General features: G+C 35.0%; 1 protein-coding gene and 1 long non-coding RNA gene across 4 annotated transcripts in view; one reads left to right on the forward strand and one right to left on the reverse strand.

The window, feature by feature from the left end:
• The window catches only part of pfdn1 (prefoldin subunit 1), a 45,221-nt gene that overhangs the window by 767 nt on the left and 22,164 nt on the right, over positions 1-22,290 (reverse strand).
• LOC141380014 (uncharacterized) lies at positions 15,968-21,780 on the forward strand. Of its 3 annotated transcripts, none has more exons than XR_012397236.1 (6): positions 15,968-16,016; positions 17,295-17,328; positions 18,694-18,749; positions 18,843-18,990; positions 19,102-19,178; positions 20,500-21,780. It is a non-coding gene; the product is annotated as an uncharacterized lncRNA (long non-coding RNA). The 3 variants fall into 3 exon arrangements; XR_012397238.1 differs by lacking the exon at positions 15,968-16,016 and adding an exon at positions 16,562-16,699; XR_012397237.1 differs by lacking the exon at positions 15,968-16,016 and adding an exon at positions 16,562-16,686.

The raw sequence follows: 22,290 nt of genomic DNA on the forward strand, positions 1-22,290 counted from the left end.
ATTGACCGAGATACCGTACAGTACAGGCCTCTACCTGAAGATTTCCGGTAATGTGTTGCAAAAGAGTGAATGTGAGTCAAGTTCACAGAAAACCTTTGCCCAGGCTATGTGGCAGCATCTAAGTACTCACAATAATTAAGAAATAAGCCATTTTTTCTACATATATCAACACAAATAGTGTGCATTGTTTAGCACATTAATAATCGACTTAAAATTCTTGACCTTGAGGAGAACCGGCGAAAGGGTTTTTAAATTCATGGTCAGTGAGTCATTAGAAAAGAACCAAAAGTTTGTTGTTATGGCAGTCTGTGTGGCTGTAGCATGTGGCTTGTGGGCCGACATTTCTGTAATGATTAAAGTATATGCATGTGTTTACATCTGTAACCAAGCATTACTGCACATTAGCTCACTGCTGTCTGAGAGCCTCACCCTTCCTCCAGCCCCCCCAAGTCACACATGACTACACTAGTTTAGCCAGATTCTCAAATTTATGGCAACTCAATTTTACTAAACATTCACACTTTTTTATTCCTCAACCTTAAATTGACATGTTTATTTGCAGTGTTTTGGCTCTTTTCCACTATGCGAAACAGTTCAGTATAGTACAGTACAGGTGATTCTGTACATGTAACCTTGATAAGGCTTGCATTTCCAAAGTCAAAAGTGCCCTGAAATAGCCCATATTATGCATTAAAAAGGTATTATTTTAGTTTGGGGGGGGGGGTCTTCAATAACAGGCTGACATGCATACAAGGTCAAAAAACACTTTTATTGTCTCATAATATGCATTTAGTTTTATCTAATTATCCCAACAACTCTCATATGATTCGTTTAGTGATTCATTTGTTCCAAAACCCCTCCTTAGCACAATGCTTATCTGCACTGATTGGTCCGATGTCCCAGTCTGTTGTAATTGGTCAACTGCGTTCAGCACGAGAAATGCCCACCCCGACTTATCAACATTGTTGAAGTAGTCAGGGTGCAGATTGTATGTGTGAGCCCAATGCAGAAGTGTATTAAAGCAATGCAGTTTAACACCAGCATATTGCTCTTTTCTTAACCATGACACACAATCAGTATTAATCCACACAGTAGCAAAAGCTGAACTATTTGGAAACTTGAGTGCCACACGTGTAGGAACAGCTGATGATGGCCATAGCAATGAAAAACTGCAGAGGATCAAAGCGGCACGTGGCGCGCTTTCAGTGTGGTTTTAGACAAGAAATAATTTGCAAGCTCGAAAAAAAAAAGGGGGCAACCATTTTAATCACACTTAAGTTATTTACACTTATGAAATGGAGGAAGAAACTGATACATGAACTGTGTAATGTAAAGTTCCTGTCAGGCTCTGACAAAGTCCCATTCATCAATAGTCTTTTCTGATCCTTCCTTTAACAAATGGCCGATGAATCCCCCATTGTAAGCATGTAGATTGCTAAAGCACTCATCAGAAAAATGACGGGAACACAGCACAAGGCTGGGGCTATAATGCTGAGGTATTTTTGCAAAAATAATTTCAACCACTTTTTACAGCCTCGTCTTTGGGAAGAAAAAGTAGCACTAACTTTCCCTCACACTTCACAGCAAAGCGTCTTCATGACATGATTTAACCGAGATGTGCTACAGTGCTTGGCTTTCTGTTTTTTTTTCTACAGTGTTTGTGGACAGGGCAGAGAGTTTAAAATTTTCCGAGTCTGCTCGTGCAACAAATGGGCGGGGCTTGAATTCTGTATCGACGTCACGCTGACACGGCTAAAGATTCGTTAGTGTGGCGATTCATTCGAACTACCATGAGTTGACTCTTTTATAGATGAATTGACAAATTTAAACACTGTGCACATTTAGATTTACACCTAGCTGGATATTTCACTTCAATTAGAGCTGTGTTACAAACTGCATGGAAGGTCATTTTCAAAAACCCATAATAGGGGCTCTTTAAGGCAGGGACACACTAAGCCGACACTAAACAACTTGCACTGACAAAAACTGTAGTGGGCAACATCTAATTCTGTCTGGAATAAAAAGCTGCACGTGAACAGGGCCGGAATAATCCAGCTAGGTGGGTGGAAAAAGTGGACCCATGATTAGCTGAATAATTAATTTGTGCCATGATGCTGGAAAATGCCTCTTTGCGCTATGCTTTTGCACATCGGTAATGTAAAGTATTTCTTTTAGTTTGCTGCTGTTCTAAAACAGTGATGCCACTATCTGGGGCTCAGAGGGGATTTAGCCAAATCAGAATATTGAATAGCCCTGTTTAATTCTCCCATGAGGATGATCAGATGTCAATTTTGCCCAGGCTAACCAAGATCTTCTAAGAAGAAAAGAATTAAAAAGTTAAACAGCATTCATTATTGATTAACTTGTACATGAAGTAACAGAAGCCAGGATAGAAAGAATCAGGCTGTACGGTCTCATAACTGAAGCCCTGTCACGGCTGCGCGTCGGATAAAGCTAGACCCAAGAAACTGACGGGCACCCACACAATCCTACCATCACACAATATAACCGAGGCAGTGTGCAAACAAATCAAACAGCCTACACAAACAGTTATCTTATCCATGTAGAGTAAAGTTTACTCGTTTGTGGTTTAAGCCTAACTGAACCAGTTAATATATATTTCTTTTTGTGAATGTTTACTTTGCCTCTTTTATAAAAATGACAGTAAAAATATGGAGAAATTAAATATTGACGTTGGTTTTCATCATACAACATATTTGATGCAAAAAACGGAAAAGAAAAAATAACTCAGTAGACTACTTCTGTAATTCAGAAGACATTTTTTGGAAATTAGAGGCCTGGATTTTAAGGATATTCTACCATTGAGGATTTATGTTTTTTTAACTGTGTTCTCATTAAAGTTTTTATAAACATAGTATACAAATAACAATTACTGTTTACAGTCACAAAAAAAGAAACAATATACAGAAAATAATTTATAAAAGAAATTATAATAATAGATAGATTATAGTGATAGCTCAAAAAAGGGGAAAAAGAAAAGTAGATAAATAAATAAACAAACTCCAATATAAAGGCAATAACTACAACAAAGACAAAGCCCCTGACAGCTTCTCAAAGATCAAGTAAGTAGGTTTCGATTAATGCCCAGGTCTGTTGGAAAAGGTCTGATTTCAACTGCAAATCTGCAGTCATTTTCTCAAATAAATAAATAAATATGAATATATATATATATATATATATATATATATATATATATATATATATATATATATATATATATATATATATATATATATATATATATATATATATATATATATCTGTTTCAGCCTGTGTCCATTCTGTCAAGATCTTCATCCAGTTCACTTAGTTCTAAAGAAACTTTTAAAGGTAAAATCCTATTTAAAATATTTATTACAAAGCACTATATATATGAAGTATTGCAAATGTTTTTGCAGCCTCTTTGAACTTTCATATTAGGTTTTTATTAATTTTGTATACTTGTAGGCCTACTTTACTAAAATATATAAAAATCGCATATTAATCAAATGGTGAAAAGATGTTAGATAATAATATCAATTCGTAAATTAATAATAATCGTAATAATATTAATAATAACAACAATAACAATTATAATATATATATATTATTATATATATTAGCCCCTATCAGCTGCAACCCAACTCTGGGAAACATTAGGCTATTATTTGTGCAAATCTAGATATAGTAATTAACATACTGTTTGTTTGAAAACAACATTATTTGTCATTACTGCAAACTTATATGAGTGGATATATGATTAAATGTGGAGGGGGGCCTTACAATATTTTACGGGGAAAAAGGGGGTCTCAGGCAAAAAAAAAAGTTTGGGAACCACTGCTTTAGAGGATGTGGGTGGCAGTAGTTTGTTTTCTCATCACACAAAGGAAAAGCCCAGACAACACAAAAAATAAAGCACCGTTTAGTACCATAAACACAGTAATTTTCACTGACCATGGAGGGATTCACTTGTGCAAACATCTCCGATCATCTAACAATCCATATCATTAGCAAATATTTGAGAAAGCCAAACTACAGCCGGCTTCTTTGTGTTCTCTCTTGACTTATTTACTTAGATACGTCACTCCAGTTTTTGTTCTAGCGCACGGATTCATTATTGAATAACGAGTTCTCTCTTCAGCTAACAGTGATTCTACATGCTGACTCTGACCAACTGGATCTGATGAACACATCAAGCCTACTAGTCAGATGGATTTTGGCTGACTGACCGATTCTGCCCAATGGCTTAATGTCACCTTGGTGTGTCCCAACCTTTAGATACTTAGCACTTAGGCAAAAGTGGCATGTTAAAAATGATCAACAACAACAAAAAAATGTATAAAGTTAATAAACTAGAAGTTTCAGTGCACAGTGTGTGAGTACTATAGCTGTTTGAGAAATTAAATTGAAATTGCAAGCATAATTAATCAAAGGATGTGATACTGTAATAATTGCTGTAAAATTTACAAAAAAAAAAAAAGCTAAAGCAGAGTCGTAATTGTTAATTTGCACTTAACTTCAACAGTAAAACTGCAAAAATTGCGCACTGTTAACTGATAATTACAATTGTGTTGTAAAACAACAGTACAAGTGGAATTGTTAATTTACAGTACACAAGTAAATTTTACAGACCAAAATTGCCAATAATGCTGTACATTTTATAGAAAATTTTTTTTACATTGTAGAATACATAAGAAATGTGTAAATGATCTATCTGCAAAAACACAAATATAAACCCAAAGGCATCCAAAGCTCAAACTGACATTTGAAATTTTCACATGCGCATATAAGCTCCCAAGCTCTCATACTACTCCATTGAATTAATGACTTCCATTCTGTCATTTTTCATAGTTAAAAGGTGTCTTTGGTGAGTGATAAATGCTTGTATAAAATAAATGAATAAAATAACAGTAAATAAAATTCTTAATAACATCTGTTAATCAGATAATGTGATCCTATCTCTACACAAAACTTCCATTAAACTATGTGATTTAAAGGAATTTCTTTAACAAACTTTCTGTAAAATGTATTCATCAAAATTTGGTGGAAAGACCTTTAATGACAGGCACGGAAATCTCACACGTTTCAATAAAAATATAATTTGCATTTAAAGCATAAATGTCTCATGTGTTTGAAACAACATGAGTGTCAGCAAACAATAACCATTTGTTCAATGCCTCTTTCAATTTCAGTGGGAAAACACCAAAACTAACAATAAAGAAACAAACACTATAATCACTTTACCTTACTTACTGCTTAAAGTCCATTGTTTTGTTTAAAAATTGCATGAAAAGAGAGGTATTTGGTTGCACTTTCATCCTAACAAGCATTTTTTCCATTCAAACTACACCAAATGCGTCAAAAAATAAACAAAACAAGGATGTGGATTGAGATAAATATCCGAAACGCTCTTCTATAAATAGCAAGAGTCAATTGTTCATTCAAAAGACGATTTATTTTTGGAATCTCGTCTGGCGTGTTTACGATGCTGCCTACGTATTTTGAGGTTTTTTAAACGCGTACTTATAGATTCAGTGATACAGGTTACCAAAATTCTTTCTCGTTTTTAATGAGAGGGTGAGGCTGGGCTCGCACAGCATGGCATCTGTTTATGACAAGCCTGAATGCCAGAATGAAAGGAATATATTCCCTGCGCAAGCATGATAAGAGATATGACAACAATTGATATCAGCTTGCCCATACCTCGCTATGGTGGACTTCTACAGAAAAGCCACTTATTTATAGGCTGAAGCGCTTGGAAAGGCATAGGGAAAGTTCATAAAAATATTTCAGAGGTCAGAAAATGAAAACAAGAGGGAAAACAATGGCCGTTTGCAAAATTGCATTACCCCTCCATCAATCTGATGAAGCTCGACTTGCTTGTATAGCAAACTTTAAGTATATTTTCTATTCACCCATGAACAAAGAACTTTATCACCACTAAACACCAATAATGCACAATAAAAAAAAAAAAGAAATTGGAGTCGACTAAGTGTTAAAAAGACCGTCCAGCAAATCCTGCAGTATGATCTCAGAGCCAGCTGTACCGGAGAAGATAAAAGTAAATTCCAGTGGTTTATTCCCTGATTATCTCATTTAAATATATTAGGTGGAGTAGATCTATACAATTACAAAAGCTTTAGAAAATGTGATAAGGATTAAAGAGGAATCCTGTTTCATGTATGATCTCTGAATCACATGCAAAAGAAGCTCCAGATGCACAATGGAAATTCTGTGGAGGATTCCACTATATCCGTGTTAGAAAGCAGTTAAGTGTCAGAAATGATCCTAACTGAGCGCCGTTTGCCTCCTACACAGCCCTGCAGAGCTGAGACTCAAACAATCAACCTTTTGAATCCACACTTTCTGAATGTATGAGTGTCTTTTCCACCGAGCTCCTATTTATGAAACAGCTCCATTTAAATTCAAATCTCACTGATAAATGTAAAAAGAAAGGCATATTGTGAAAATGCTTGATATTAAATTCTAAAAATTCAGTTATTTGGTTAAATAAGTTATCTTAACGTGCAAAAACATATTATCATTTTTTCACAACATTTTACAAATTCTTTTACATTTACATTTTACTATTTCTGATTAGTAATGTCCATTAGGGTGTTTATTATTATTATTATTATTATTATTATTATTATTATGTTGTCAAATGTGATGATACGACTTTATAACCTAACACTTACCATGTGTTACAGACAATGTTATGAATTTATGATTAAATTATAATAATATCTTAGGGCCCTATCATACACCCGATGCAATAAGGCGTGTTTGGTTTGATTTGTTGCTATTTTCAGACCAACGCATCCCTAATTTTCCGATTTTGTGTTTTGTTGTTTAAATAGTAAATCCATTTGCACCGCTTTGTGGACTCATAGGTGTTTAGGTCTAGAAAAGAGGTGTGTTAAGGTGCATTGTTTGCATGTTGCTATTGTAAGAAACTTGATAGACTGCAATTGACGTCCAGCACAGAGTGGTTAGTTGAACGCGTACACATTGCATATTACACACAGGATGCACAGCAAAATACAAATATCTTTACATGTGACAAGGAATTAAAGGAATAAAATATTACAAAATGATTGTTTTCTACATAAATATAAAAACCACTGCCTCAGTGCCTCATCTCAGGGGGCTTTTTTCAGTTTATTCATGACAATTTGCATTTTTATGATGTTATTATTATTAGCAGTATTATTTATTATATGCAAATTTATATTTGTTTTAATAAAAACCTGTCCACCTGTCGGATTTTGGACCATATAGGGCATAAAAATAGGATGTGTATTTAGATATAACTATATATTTTTTGACCACACTTCGTTATTATTGCTCATTTATAAGTTTTCTGTAAATTAGAACTGAATTTAGAAATAGCTTTAAACAAATCTTTGCACTTAACAAACTAAATTAAATATGTAGGCAAATGGATGACTTCAGTAGAGTGCGTACAACATTGTTTCGTATCCACGAAAGGAGTTAAGAGTAAAAGTAAAGAGAAATAGAAAGCAAAGAGGCAGGATGGAAGAGGCTCATTCTTTATCCTCGTGCTGCAGATGGTGTTTAACTGTTTTCTCACTAGCGAAGGGTTTAGTTTTTCCACTTACAAAGTCCACCATGTAAACAGCAAATGCACCATAGCGCAACACCACTGACTCTTAAAGAGAATGTGAGATTCTTTGATTGGTTTAATGCACGTTATGCTCAAAACACACTCATAATAACTCATAAGGAGAATAAGCACAACACTGTTAGACCATCATGACCTGAGCATATTTTTTTGTCCTTAAAATACCAAAAGTTATTCGAAAAGATTCGGACACACCCTTAATGCTTTTGCGTCATGCACTTAGGATTTTGCGCCTAGAATGTTAAAATAGAGCCATTAGTGTTTAAACACCTGTACTGCGGTGGTCATCAGTGTATTTAAGGTACAAATGAAACTAGTAGTTTTCAATAGTATCTAGATGCAGCCTTTATGATGCAAGCTGAGATTGCATCACTCAGCGATGCAATGTCTGACACAATGCACTCAATGGAGTGAGTGATGTCACTGTGACGTGTAGGGTTAGGTGAGCGCATTAAAAAGCATTGGATGCAGCTCAGATTGCACTGCACCGAGTCTGCATCCAGACCCCTCTCGTAGTTTTAGGTAAATTATACATAAATGATAAATTACACATCTACACTATAAAAAAGCTGGCTTTCACACAGTTTGATTAAGTTCACGTAATCCTTTAAACAAAGTTGATTGAACATAAAACAATTAAGTTGTCCCAAAAAAACTTAAGAAATGTGTTGTTCCAACTCATTTAAAATAAATAGTTTGTACACATATCCTAAAAACATATAAATTGTACACAGGTGACACAATGGCGCAGTGGGTTGCAATGTCGCCTCACAGCAAGGTCTCTGGTTTGAGCCCAGGCTGGGCCAGTTAGCATTTCTATGTGGAGTTTGCATGTTCTCCCTGTGTTTGCGTGAGTTTCCTCCAGGTGCTCCAGTTTGTTATGTCTATTATAAGGTTCTATCTGCGTTCTAAATGATTTTGACATAATGAGCTTCAAAATGTTTGCATTCCATAGCAAACAGTTAGTGTGTAACATTTGTTTTTTAAATAAAAAGTCTTCAAATGTAAACAACTTATAAAAAAACATCCCATAATGTAAACAAGTTGTAATTTAAAAAGAATATGTCAATAACTCAATTGTGACAAAAATGTCAGATAGAACCTTATAATTCTAAGGTGATGATGTGCTATAGGTGAATTGAATAAGCTAAATTGGCCGAAGTGTAAATGTGGGGTTGTGAATGCAAGAGTGTATGGGTGTTTCCCAGTACTGGGTTAAAGCTGGAAGGGCAGCCACTACGTAAAACATATGCTGGATAAGTTGGCGGTTCATTCCGCTGTGGCGACCCCTGATGAATAAAGGGACTAAGCCGAAAAGTAAAATTAATGAATGAAGTTATATACACAAGTTTTGTTTGTAGTAGTTGCTACTAGCTGAAACAAAATCTGTTTCTAACTTTATTTCAGCTCATTTATTAAATTACTTTTTATTACATTTGCCTAATGCCACTAAAACAATTGTAACTGTCAGATATTTGTATTTTTTCCTTGTTGTTGTTTTTAAAACAATAAATAAAGCAGAATATGACACACACTGCACACACATGAAAAGCATTGTCAATTTAGCTTGTAAGCTCTAAGCACCCTAACGATGGAAAAGGTCATATAAAATAATTAAATGTCAATCATTGTGACAAAATAACACAAGACCAACCGCTGCACCAAACCGGTTATCATCAAAGGTATGAACCCAACCACTAATGGGGGATTCCCCATTACCCAAGCACACTGTGTTATGGAAACACTAACTCTCCATGCAGATAATGATACCTCAGAAGACTGACCTTCCCAGAACAATGCGGAAGAAGGCACAAAGGGAGGTCTTGTGGTTCTCTCTTCTGCACTTCGGCCTTAATCAGGCTGCAGAAGCTTTCATTGTTGTGGCCTGAATGGATCCTCTCATGGGTGTGAGGGCCGCCCAGAATGACTTCTGTCAGAGCACAGATGACAGGGCAGATAGTCTGCGCAGACACCGCCGTAAAAGAGCCCTTTGTTGTTGCCGGCTCCACTACAAGAGGCAGAGGTGACGCTTCTGAAAAGAGTTGACCTGCTGCGAAGGCCAACAGAACGGATGAGTGGCGAAGAAGACCGGTAGATCATCATGTGCCAAAACTCAGTTCTTGCAAAGTAGACCTACGTAAACAACTGCCAAAGGAATGTTGCAGCAGCAAAATAATTCTAGAGAAACAGAGGTGGAAGATGCCTCTGAGTGAAAGGCCTCTTTCTGAAGTGAAAGCAGAACTGGCTTTGAGCTGCAGGGATATGAGCCTTCCAGTGTAAAAGCTAAGATCTAAGATTTCTCAAAACATTTGTGGAAACTTATTACCTAAAAACATCTTAGTAAACTAACTCATTTTTTTAAGGTTAGAAGAATAACTTAGTTTTAATTTATATTACAACATGTTCACTAAAAGTGAGTACTTCTTACAATACAAAAAAAACAAAAAAAAACACTGCTTTAAAATTACAAGTTGATTTGACTTCTTACAGGGTTTCTACAGGCTTCATCAAGCCAAATGTAAGACTTTTAAAGACCCTTTTAAGAGCATTATCAATGAGATTTTAGACTTATGCAGGGCTAAACACTAAGGGCTCTTTTTTGACGGTCCATGTGCAGAGCACAAAACGCAGGGCGCAAACGCTTTCAGGGCGTGTCAGGACGCGTTTTTGCTAATTTAAGGACGGGAAATCTGCTTTGCGCCGTGGCGCATGGTCTAAAAGGGTTGAGTTTATTTTCTTAATGAGTTATAGGTGTGTTTTGAGAATAAACCAATTAGAGTCTCATCTCCCATTCCCTTTAAGAGTCAGCTGCGTCGCGCCAAGAGCGCATTCGCTATTTACAGGACGCAAAGTAAGTCTACGTGGAACAAATGAGCATTTCACAAGCAAACAGTTAACAGTTAACAGTTTTTTAACAGAAAACTGTTAAACAGAGCATCTACTCTGTGAGAATGAGAGATAATGGATCACTTTCACTTTCGCTTTTGGATAGGGAAACCTTTACGCACAGACATCAATTAGTCTATAAATAAATACTTTTGTTTGTTAAGCGCAAATATTCGTTTCAAAACTATTTCTAAATTCAGTTCTAGTTTCCAGCAAACGAACAAATGAATAATAATAACAAAATGTGCTCAAAAACCTGAGCTATATCCTAAAACACATGCTGTGCCCCATATTTACATTTACATTTAGTCATTTAGCAGACGCTTTTATCCAAAGCGACTTACAAATGATGGTCTAAAACCTGAAATGTGGGCAAATCAAAGCTTGTTTTTAATAAAACAAATATAAATATGGATATAATAAATAATACTGCTAATAATAATAACATTCTACAAAAGCAAATTGTTATGAATGAACTGAAAAAGCCTCCTGAGATGAAGAAGACATAAAAGCAGTGATTTTTCATATTTATGTAGGCTAGAAAATAATATGTTTTGTAATATTTTAATCCTTTATATATATATCCTATATCTATTCTTATTATATACTATATATATCCTTAATATTTACATTTTTTCATATGTAAAGATACTTGCCTATTGCTCTCTTGTGCGTATTAAGCAGTGCGTAAGCGAGGAGCAACTCTGCGCCGGAGTTTAGACCGGGTTAGTTTTGGTCTAATGAAAAATCTATTATAGATTCTCAAAATAGCAACGCACCAGCGGTACGCCTCAGAACGCCTTCCTTTTTAGACCAGAACGCCTATGGGCGCAAAAATGAGCGCTAATGCATTTGCTATTTAAACAGCATAGCGCAACGCCTCAAAACGACTCTTGCACCAAGCTGAAACTACCAAAAGACTACTGCGCCACGCCTTGCGCCACACTGCGCCGGGCCCTAAGGATTTTTTGTAATGGCCCGGTTGGAAAATTGGAATTGGAAAAACAAACCAAAATGTAGTTATTAATTAAGAACATAATTTAATGTGTCAAAACAAAAAAAACTAGTTGTATAGTCTTTTTTCAATGACAGGTTTAACATTGTTAAAAGTATATTAATTATATATATATATATAAAAAAAATACACAAATAATCAAAACTATATAGTTGTTTGCTTTTGGTTCAAATGAATTGAGTATAACTCCTATTCAACCTAATGTGTTTCTGTTATAAAACCTTATGTTTATTTATAAATATTTTATCCTCTCACCCACACTCTGTAAATAGTTTTTCTGTGAATGAAAGGTTATGTAAAGGGAAAAATTGCTGTTATTATCCTGAGCAATTGTGTAATTGTTTTTAGTTTTTTTTTTCTGATTAGGGAATTTAATTGTAAAAGATTGCTGTAAAATGTATAACAGCTCTATATAAATATTTAGATAGATTGTTGGTGATTGGATGGGTGTTGGCCCGATTGGGTAACTTTTAAAATTAAAACCTGTTTAAAATGATTAAAGAGCTACAACACAATATTTCTGTGAATTTAAGACTTTTTAAGGCCTAAAATTTTGTTTCTGAAATTTAAGACATTTTTAAAGACACCGCAGATACCTTGTTAAATAATTTAAGTATTTCGTTTTAACTCAAGTTAGCTTTCATTTAACTGTTAAGCTCACTTACTTTTTTATAATTATGAACAGTTCATTTGCTTAATCATTTTAAGCCAATGAGTTCACTCAATTAAACCAAGTACACTAATTGCTTTTTACAGTGTGTGTGGCAAGCAGCACACAGGCGTCCATAATTAACACTCATTGTTGACACAACTCTAATCACAATGTTGAGGATAACAGATTTTTTTTTTTTTTTTTTTTGGTGAACAAACCCTTTAAGAGTTAGTTAGCAATAGTTAGTTAGCAGTCAAAAAGGCTCATTTTAATACAATTGCATAATCAAAGTGCAATATATCCAGTCTTTAATGTTTTCTGCAGCTTATTTTTAAACAAACCTCAGACTTAACTATTTACTACAAATGCTAACCCTGCCAATTTCCACATAACAGGAAACCTTAGTAAATCACAACAAAACACAAAATTAAAGACCCAGAATGTCAACAAATATTCTACATGTACAGTTTGACGTAAAACGTGCTGAAAACTAGAAATGGTTTCCAACTCAATCAGTTTATGTTTACCACAACATAATAAAAGAACCCCCCTGCTCTCCCCCGACTGAGCACCAGCCTTGTGGCAGCAGGAGTCATTCAGGTCCCTGGGCACAATCATCTCTCAGGACCTGAAGAGGGACACTCACATTGACTACATTGTCAAAAAAGCTCAACAAAGGCTACACTTTCTTCATCAGCTGAGGAAGTTCAACCTCCCAAAGGAGCTGCTGAAACAGTTCTACACCTCCATCATCAAATCAGTCATTTGCACATCAATAACTTGTTGGATTAGCTGAGCTTTTAAATACGACCTCCAAAGACTACTGCTGAGCGAATCACTGGTACAACCCTCCCTACCCTCCAAGAAATCTACTTATCCAGAGCGAGCAGTAGGGCTGCCAAAATCACCCTGGACTGCTCACACTCAGCACACTGCCTCTTTGAACTGTTACCTTCTGGTCGACGCTACAGAGCACTGCGGACCAGAACAGCCCGAAACAGAAACAGTTTCTTCCCTCACGCCCTATTCACACGGGGCGTCAGCGTCAACGCTTCCCATTCACTTTGAATGGGTGACGTCAGGCGTTGCCGAACTGCATTGTGGATCCGTCGGTGCCGCTTCAGAAGCGTTCCTCGCTGCAGAAGTTGGGACCAGCTCAACTTTTCAAGCGCCGACGGAAGCGTCAGCCAATCAGATCGCTGTATGCAAATACACCAGCTCAGACAGTGGCCTATTGCTGACTGAATTTCATTGGCTGACGCTATGACGATCGTTTCAGCTCCAACTTCAGACACGCCCTCTGTCAAGCGTTGACGCTGAAGCCCCGTGTGAATAGGGCGTCAGGCAATCCATCTCATGAACACTTGATGATAATAATTGTGGAACCAGCATCACTACTTGCTATACACTTTTTATACACTTATTTAAAACACACTTTACATGCCAATTTGCACATATAACATTGTATACAGTAATATAGCTGTATACACTTGTCAATTTGTATATTTGCATTCACTACTTGCTTCTATTTTTAAAATATATTTATTATCTGTTTTTTTTTTGTCCTGTCTCTGTAATTCTGTTGCACTGTGGAAGCTCTGAAAACAAATTCCTTGTATGTGTGAACATTACCTGGCAATAAAGCTCTTTCTGATTCTGTTAAAATGTTTAGTTCACATAACATGCTTCTATTAAGTAAAATTATCTTATAAATAAATATTAAATATTCACTGTAAAAAATATGACAAAAAGTCATTCATAATTATTTTTTACATTAACTTATTTTGATAAGTTATTCACTATGTTTTTTGTTTAACTTAGGTTTCACTTAATATTTTAGTCAATTTTACTAATTTAAGTTGAGATGACTAGAACATTTAATTTAATATAACTAAACAATTTAAGGCAGCAATGTTTTTTTAGTGTTTGAGTAAAATGAAATCATTTAATTGAAAAAAAAATATCCCTGTTCAGCTTGTATTATCAGACCCACAACTGAAACAGGAAATTAAATAGCACAAAGACGAACTGTTTTCAGTTGTGTTAATTTTGATAATTACACTAATGCTTCAGAACAATGGATGGAATGACAAGGCAAAGTCCCCTTTCTCTCTTTAGTCTTTTATAGTCCAATATAAATCTGTTTCATTTGATGTTTACACAGCTCCACGGTTACGGGCCTAACATAATTTCACATTATCAACAAGCAACCAATAGCGGCCAATATATGACCACTGTGAGTTTCAGGTCAGTTGACCTGATATTATGTAATGTTAGGTAATCTAAATGGCTGCACAGATGTGGTTTTATCGAAAGTGCCAAAATGACTTGTGAAAGTGTAAAACTTAACACGAGGATGCTGAAAACTACAAATCATGCCATAATGTTTGGTGGCATTGTTTCTAGTTACAATAAAAAAAAAAAAAGTAAAACCTCCTCTATTGTGTAAATTTGCTAATATTTTTGTCATATTTTTTACAGTTCAAAAACGCATTACAGTTGTGGTTCCATTATTTAGCCACACTTTAAGGTAAAATTCTCACTATTACTTACCTACTCCCAGGGCTGTTTATATCGCAGTTGATATTTAGCCACACCATGCGATACATCTATAATACATCTCATTTTTATGAGGTGGGTCATTAGCCCAATGCTCAACCCCTAACCTGGAGGACCAGGATATAAACACATACATAGGGGCAATTTAGCTTATCCAATTCACTTAACACGCATGTCTTTAGACTTGTGGGGGAAACCGGAGCACTCGGAGGAAACCCACACCAACACAGGGAGAACATGCAAACTCCACATAGAAATGCCAACTAACTCAGCTGGTACTCATACCAGCGTCATTCTTGCTGTGAGGTGACAACGCTACCCACAGTGCCACCGATCCACCCTTAAATTCTCACTATTAATAAAACTATAAATGAACTGCTTAATTTGCTGCTTATTATTAGTTAGTAAGGTAGTTTAGGGTTTAGTGTGGGTAGGATTAGGGTTGAAGACTAAGATCATAGTTTAGAAGTACTATTAAACAGCCAATATCTTTTGAATAGGTAATAAGCCAGTAATTAATTGATATTTAAACTAAGGTGTACTCTTTATTTAGAGTATAAAGTTTCACTGAAATAGTCTGAAAATAACTATTATTTTCTAGAAACAAAAATAGCACTCCTGTATTGAAAACAAAAATAAAGATAATTCTTAAACAGCAAATCAACAAATTACAATGATTTCACTGAAGACTAACATGAGTAATGATGCGAAAAAAATCATCTTTAACAGCACTGGAATAAACTGCATTTTACTAATTTTATCCTTTAACATATTGTCATTTAATGTGTATTTATTTTTGGGGTGGGGGGTGGCTCTCCACACCACCACCACCACCACCAGTGTGCAGCATCTACTTACATGATGTGACGGCAGCCACAGGACAACGGCGCCAGTGCACTGCGCTCACCACACACCAGCCTTAGGTGAAGTGGAATGACAGAGATAGAGCCAATTCTGTGGATGCACTGTAAATGCGAATAGTATTCCTTACTGTCAAAATTCTAGTGTGTTTACTTAATTTTAAGCTAATTGTTGAGTTTACTAGAAATGCATTAGTGTTGCTGACATAGTAAGGTATAAAGTTCCCATAACTAATGTAATTTGAGTAAAATTGCTTATAAGGGCTAAGCCATGCTGTTACGCATGCGTACTGGGTGGTGATTTCCCATCCCCCATCCCAAGTCACAACCAACCGCCACCCAGCACCGCCATTGAAGGACAGGAGTTCATATTGAGAAGATGTACTGCTGTAAATCAAGGTAAACTTTTCGTTTTAATTACTACTTTGATTTTATTTGTATAGTATCAGTAATCTGTTTATTTCCTGCACTTTGTGAAATTGTTTGCTGTTTTGTGAACTAATTAATAGCCCATGATGTTGTGACTAAACGTTTTGACCACTGCACGTTATTTGCAATACTGTCTACTTTACTAGATAAGCTATTTTTAGCTGCTTAGTCCTTTTTAATAACTATTAATAATTTGTAAAGTTAGTAGTAATTTGTAAAGTGGGCGTTATGCTCTAAAAGAGCGGGCCGCGCCATTTTAAATGATGCACTGAGAGAGCAAGAGCGCGCGCAATGATCCGTTCAAATAGATGTAAAGTTAACACACAGCTGTAGGTCTACATTTTTAAAAAAGAAAACGAAACCTATTTATCCGCATTACAAATACAGTAACGTTAGTTATCGCTGAACTTTAGTGGCGCTTGTTGTGACGAAAATATGCGTGTTTTTTTTTTAAGATTTACTTTTATGAGATCACCTGCAGGAAGCAGGTGAGGAGATCAGCTGTGATTCGGTCCGGCGTCAGCGAGCGGCTCATGACCAGACCAGTCGTTTTTTTCTCCATGATCGCCGGGGCAGCAGCAGTTTTAACCCGCCGAGGCTTTTAGAACATTATAAAGCAGTTTCAGCTCAAAATGGACCCGTGAGTGTCGTAGGTAATTTAGGATTTCGATGCGATTACGATTCGTGTCACTGTATGAGGCAGATACATATTTACACATGATGCTAAAGTGTGCTTATGCTAACAATCCCTATGAAACTTAAAGTTAAACTTATGAAAATGCGAGAGATATTTAATTAACTCATTTATTTGTTTTATATGCTATTTGTCTTTTCTTTATGCCGTTTTGAAGGTTTATTCCAGTGTTGCCGTTACGTTATTGAGTGTTTTGTATTGCTGTAATGACAAATAAATCTGACCAGACGCGACTGAATATGTGTGATGGATAACGTTAATGATGAAGTGGTATAACTCGTACAACCAAGCACAGAAACATCCCTTTGTTTGCTCAATATCACACAAAGGCATCAACAAGCCTTTGTTATAAGCAAACTTTCTGTAAAGAAACAGGCTTTGCCATACCTGTTAGTTTGCATTTTTAAAGAAGGTTTCACTAATTTTTAACAATTTAGGGCAAATAAATTTGAACAATTACAAGGTTGTTTAAAATGTAGCACACCATTAGAGTATTGTGAGTGGCATATTTGGTTTGTAATATCATTATACCCTTTATTTATTTTTTATTTCAGACTACCAGTTTGTGAGCTGATATGCAGTGGAAATGTAAGTTTTGCACTTACACATCAAAGAAAACTTTTGGAACAATACCGCACAAGCCATAGAACATATTCATGAATTGTTCTATTAACGTTACCTTGTCTCCATACTGAGTGTCAGGGTAATTTTAAATCGTTTGATGCATTAAAAGTACATTTAACAAAATTCTCAGCAAAGAACTGCATGATCAAGAATAGTCCGAATATTTTGTCCATTTGAATAATCATCTGAGGACTAGTTAGAAATAGGGTTGTTGTGTTGTGATACCATTAATTTATGTTACAATACTATACCAGCTGAAGTATGGTGATACCAAGTAGTATTGCAATACTGTAATTCATATCTTAAATCCATGAAATAAAGAAAAATGTCAGAAATAATATATTGTATATGTTATTATAGGCCTACTTGAATTTAAATAATTCCCTTATTGTTGAAAAAAGTATTTGCACATCTCTTCACCTAAAATGTATTCATTCCAGCAAAAAAAAATACATTAAAATAAAGATACATAAAGAAAAGAGCATTTTTCCAACAAACCTAGGCTATATGAAGTGGTCAAAAATTGTTTCCTGTTGCTATTTTGGGTTTTTCATCTGTCATACTTTTTTCACACTTATTATCGGATAAGAATCCAAAGTAATTCAAAATTTCACTTTATGAGTCATTCTTTTTAATAGATTGTCACGGTTGTTGTAGCTATTATATCTTATTGACAGGAACAGAAATAAACAAATTCCGATTCAAAATGAACCATTACAAAATATGCAATAGGCTACTATAAAAGGCGCAAATTCTACAGTTTTACAACCTTAGAAGGCTCCATCGACTATTAAAATACAATGATCTATTGTTGCTGAATCGTGTAAGTATTTTAGTGACTTTTTCACATGCAGCATTATGTATTGTAGGCAGACTGTTAATGACAATACTACCGTTTACAAACTACAGTGGCACCGCCAGTATCTTGGAGCCATAGTATCACGATACTACCATAGTACCGGTAAACCGTGCAACCCTAGTCAGAAAGTTCAGTGTCCTTTTAAAGATATCAATTGAGACAAATATTTATTCCACTTTTAATGCGCATAAAAATAAGGCACACCAGCAACAATGCCATGATTATATTTAATCGGGGGTTGTGTTTATTACTGTTTGGTGACAAGTATAGCTCATGCTTTTGATGACAGGCACCGGGAGTATTTGGCAGCTTTTATTATTCAAGAGCATTTAACTATGTCATGTTAAAGTGTAACATATGTTGCTAAATGGCATTGCATTGTATCATTGCATGTGTTTCTGATTTCTGTTTTTTGTTTTAGAATTTCGCTTAGCCATGTCAATAACACTTTACGTTTTTGTGCACAACAGTGACATCCAGAAGGAAGTCATAGAGGAAACACCAGCTGATGCAAGTGCTGCAGAAGGTTTGTTTTCTTTTCAAAACTTTGTGTGATTTTGTGAATTTGTGTTTTTGAATGTTATTAATGACTAATAATGTTTTGATTGGATCTTTGCAGAATTCAATCGAATATCAGGAAGAAATGTGAGATCCAAGTTCTACGCTGCATTGGACACACACTGCTCGTTTGATTGAAATAAAAAAAAAAAAACAGGAGAAAATTGCAGAAGAAAACTAGAAGAAATTTTCAACATGTTAATTCAAAGGTATTTTTGTGACATCATCTTTGAATCATAATTTGCATTTGATTGCAATAAATTGCATTTGATGTTTTCATTGGGCTATAATGCATGTCTACCTGTTTTTACTTTTTCAAGGTCATCTGGCAGCAGTTCTCCGGGGTCTTTCAGTCCTTTAGAGGGATGAGTCTAAAGAAATTTTCAGGATGTGTTTTGTAAGTAGTATTATTGTTTCTGCTTTCTTAGACTGGAAATTAAGCAGTCATTCCAGTTTACTTCACTTATTAATAAAAATTTTCAATTTTATAAAAATAAAAACAAATGCATTTAATGTAAGTATTTGAAAGTAAGAGGGATGTTATATTATGGCCTTTGGAGCAAGAGCATTGCTATGTTGCAAATACAGCAGCTTGTGCCGTCACAGGGTCAGTTAGCTTCATAGGCCAGTGAAGTAATGAATGCATTTCTTTAATTTTTAAACACACTTGTTTTGAAAAGGAGGAAGATTAGCTTGAAAAAAAATCTTAATAAGTGTAATATCTATGTAATATGTTGAGAGAAATATAATTTCAGTTGAAAGAACCTGCTGGATTAAAATGTAAAAAGATTGTGTTAAAAGCCACAAAGTCAAAGATGCTCCGTATTATAACCAACCCTGTGAAGTCACCTGCTGTGGGATTGTAGATGGCTGCACCCTTGTTCTAAAAGCCATACTAAAACATCAATTTTCTTATTAAAAAATAGTTATTAATACATTTTTAAAAAGTGTGCTAAATAATGCAAACTTGACTCACTGCTTTAATCTAGCAAAACCAAATGCATTCATGAATCGGTTCCCAATTTATTAAGTTTTCCCTACAAAATATTTATATTGAATATGTAGCACCAATTGGTCTCTCACACATTTGCATTTAATTTCTTGAAAATGTTTTAAAAGTACTTTTACTGCAGTTTGTTTTATTACATTACAGTGTTTCTTTAATTAAAAAAAATTATTGTTCCTTTAGAATAGTATCATGTTCAAGATACTGGAATTTAGTACCAATCTCTGCTGCAATTTTAAGCAGCAAATTTCCTGCTAACATTTTAAGCACTTTTGAGCACATTTTTAAACAGCACTGTTTTGCCATTCTGTTCAAATGCTTAACAGAAATGACACTCAACAATGCTCAAATGTTAGCAGGAAATGGATGTTTTTAAAATTACTATATGGATTGGTAATAAATTTCACTATCATGACAAGCCTAGTAGAAGCAGTACAGGCAAATCCATCGTGTTGGTCTACATTGAAGAAGGAGCACCATAGCAAGGCCTTCTTATAAGAAGCATTTGAATGTAAAATGTACTATAAACACAAATAGTCATGCTAATAAGCAACTAGTTAATAGGGTAATTGGTTCCTACTAAAGTGTTACTAAATTAAGCACAAGGAATTGTATTTTTTTCACCTCTGCTTTTGGTCTCCTGGCCACTACAGGCTTTATTAGTGCCATTTAGAATATCAAACTTTACTTATTTTTCTTTCTCTATTCATAGGATGTAATTGTAGAGTCGGACTTCAGTGCAGAAGATGTTGGCCTGCTGACTGTCGTGTGTGAAGATGTCTAAAGAACCTCATTATGGATGCAATGTGGGCCTTTATACTGGAAGGAAAAGTGGTTATGGACTTTGCCACATGTAGTATGTCTCTTTTTTTGCTTTGATTTACACACTGAATTTGGACTACCCAAAGACTTTGAGCAATGTATTTGAATTTGTTCAACGTGTGTTGCTTTTGCTGGGAGGGAAGCGTAATGTGTTTTATTCGGCGAGTGCCTATATACTGCTGTGCTTTATGTTTAAAGGTTCAGGTATAATGGCATGTTTAATTACAAAGTGTTTTTTTACCAAAAAAGTGTATTGTGATTTATAGGGTTGTCAAAAGTATTGAGTTTGGTACCAATCGGTACTGAAATAAATAAAAAAAAAGTCCATCCATTTCCCACTAACATTGCAAGAACTGATTGGCCATTGTGTTCACATGCTCAGTAGATATGACTGATTGGCTTTGAAGGTCATTATTTTTACCACACTTCACCACTGTTCACCAGGTGCAAAGATACAAAGACACTGGATAACTTCAAAGCACTGTCGATCAGTCGATTCATCACCAGATAGCTTATATGTTAGCTTCTAAACAAATCAGCTATCGACATGGCTTTGAAACACTTCAGTGTCTGTGTAACTTTGTTTGGACTCAGTGAAAAATGGTAAACCTATGACAGTCACAGCCAATCACAGTCATTTCTGTTGAGCATGTGAACACAGTGGCCAATCAATGGTGTTTAAGAACGAGCTCAGTAGCACTCAAATGCTGGTGGAAAATGGATATTTTTAATATTTCAGTATTGATTGATACCAAACTCAATACTTTTGACCACACTAATGTGATATTTTCTGTAGGAAAATCTAAACTACACAGTCTAACAAATTAGCTTTAAAGCTTAATATCTGTTCCTCTGTGAGTGTCTATATGCTGCCATGTTTAAGGTGCTGGTGCAATGGCATGTTTAATTACACTAATTCAAGTATCTTTTTTCCAAGTGTCAAGTATTTAAAGTTTTTTTGATAGATTTTCAAACCTTTTCGAAAACTTGTGTTTTAGGGTTGAACATGTTTATTATATTTTTTGTCTGTATTGCTGTTTACAGTATATTACAGCACTTTACAACAGGTTTTTACAAAACTGTATTGTGTACAAGTGTATTGTGATACTAAAATATCACAAGTGTATTGTGAAATTCTGCTAATTTTGTCAAATAAAATGTTTACATTTAAGTCCTGTATAATGTCATTACTTGTAGGTTGAACTACATATTTTATGTTCAGTTTAATTGAAGAAAATGTGGAAACCGATTGCACGTAGTTTCTTTAGTTGACATTACTTAAAATGGTGGATTAAAACAATGTTGAGACTACTAGCATTCAAGATGTTAACTGAACATGGTAGAACAGTATTAGTTAAATAGAGTTATTAAAGTAATCTTACTATAAAACCCTAAGTAAGATTACTAAATAATGACAAGTATGTTAACTAGAATTTTCTATTAAACTTACTTAATTTTTAACAGTTAGTTTACTTTATAAGTTTTAGTTTTCTTACTTCAAGGCAATAATTAAACTTAACTTAAGATTTCCTTGTAAGTTTATATTGCAAAAATAAGGCAATCGGTTTCCAAACTTTTTTTAAGTAAACTGAACATGTTAGAATTTACAGTGTGGGGAGGATTGGGAGGCCATGAAGGGTAAGGGCCGATGGAGGGAAATTGGCCAGGATACCTGGTTTAC

The sequence above is a fragment of the Danio rerio genome, chromosome 21, assembly GCF_049306965.1.
Source record: "Danio rerio strain Tuebingen ecotype United States chromosome 21, GRCz12tu, whole genome shotgun sequence".
NCBI lineage: Eukaryota > Metazoa > Chordata > Actinopteri > Cypriniformes > Danionidae > Danio > Danio rerio.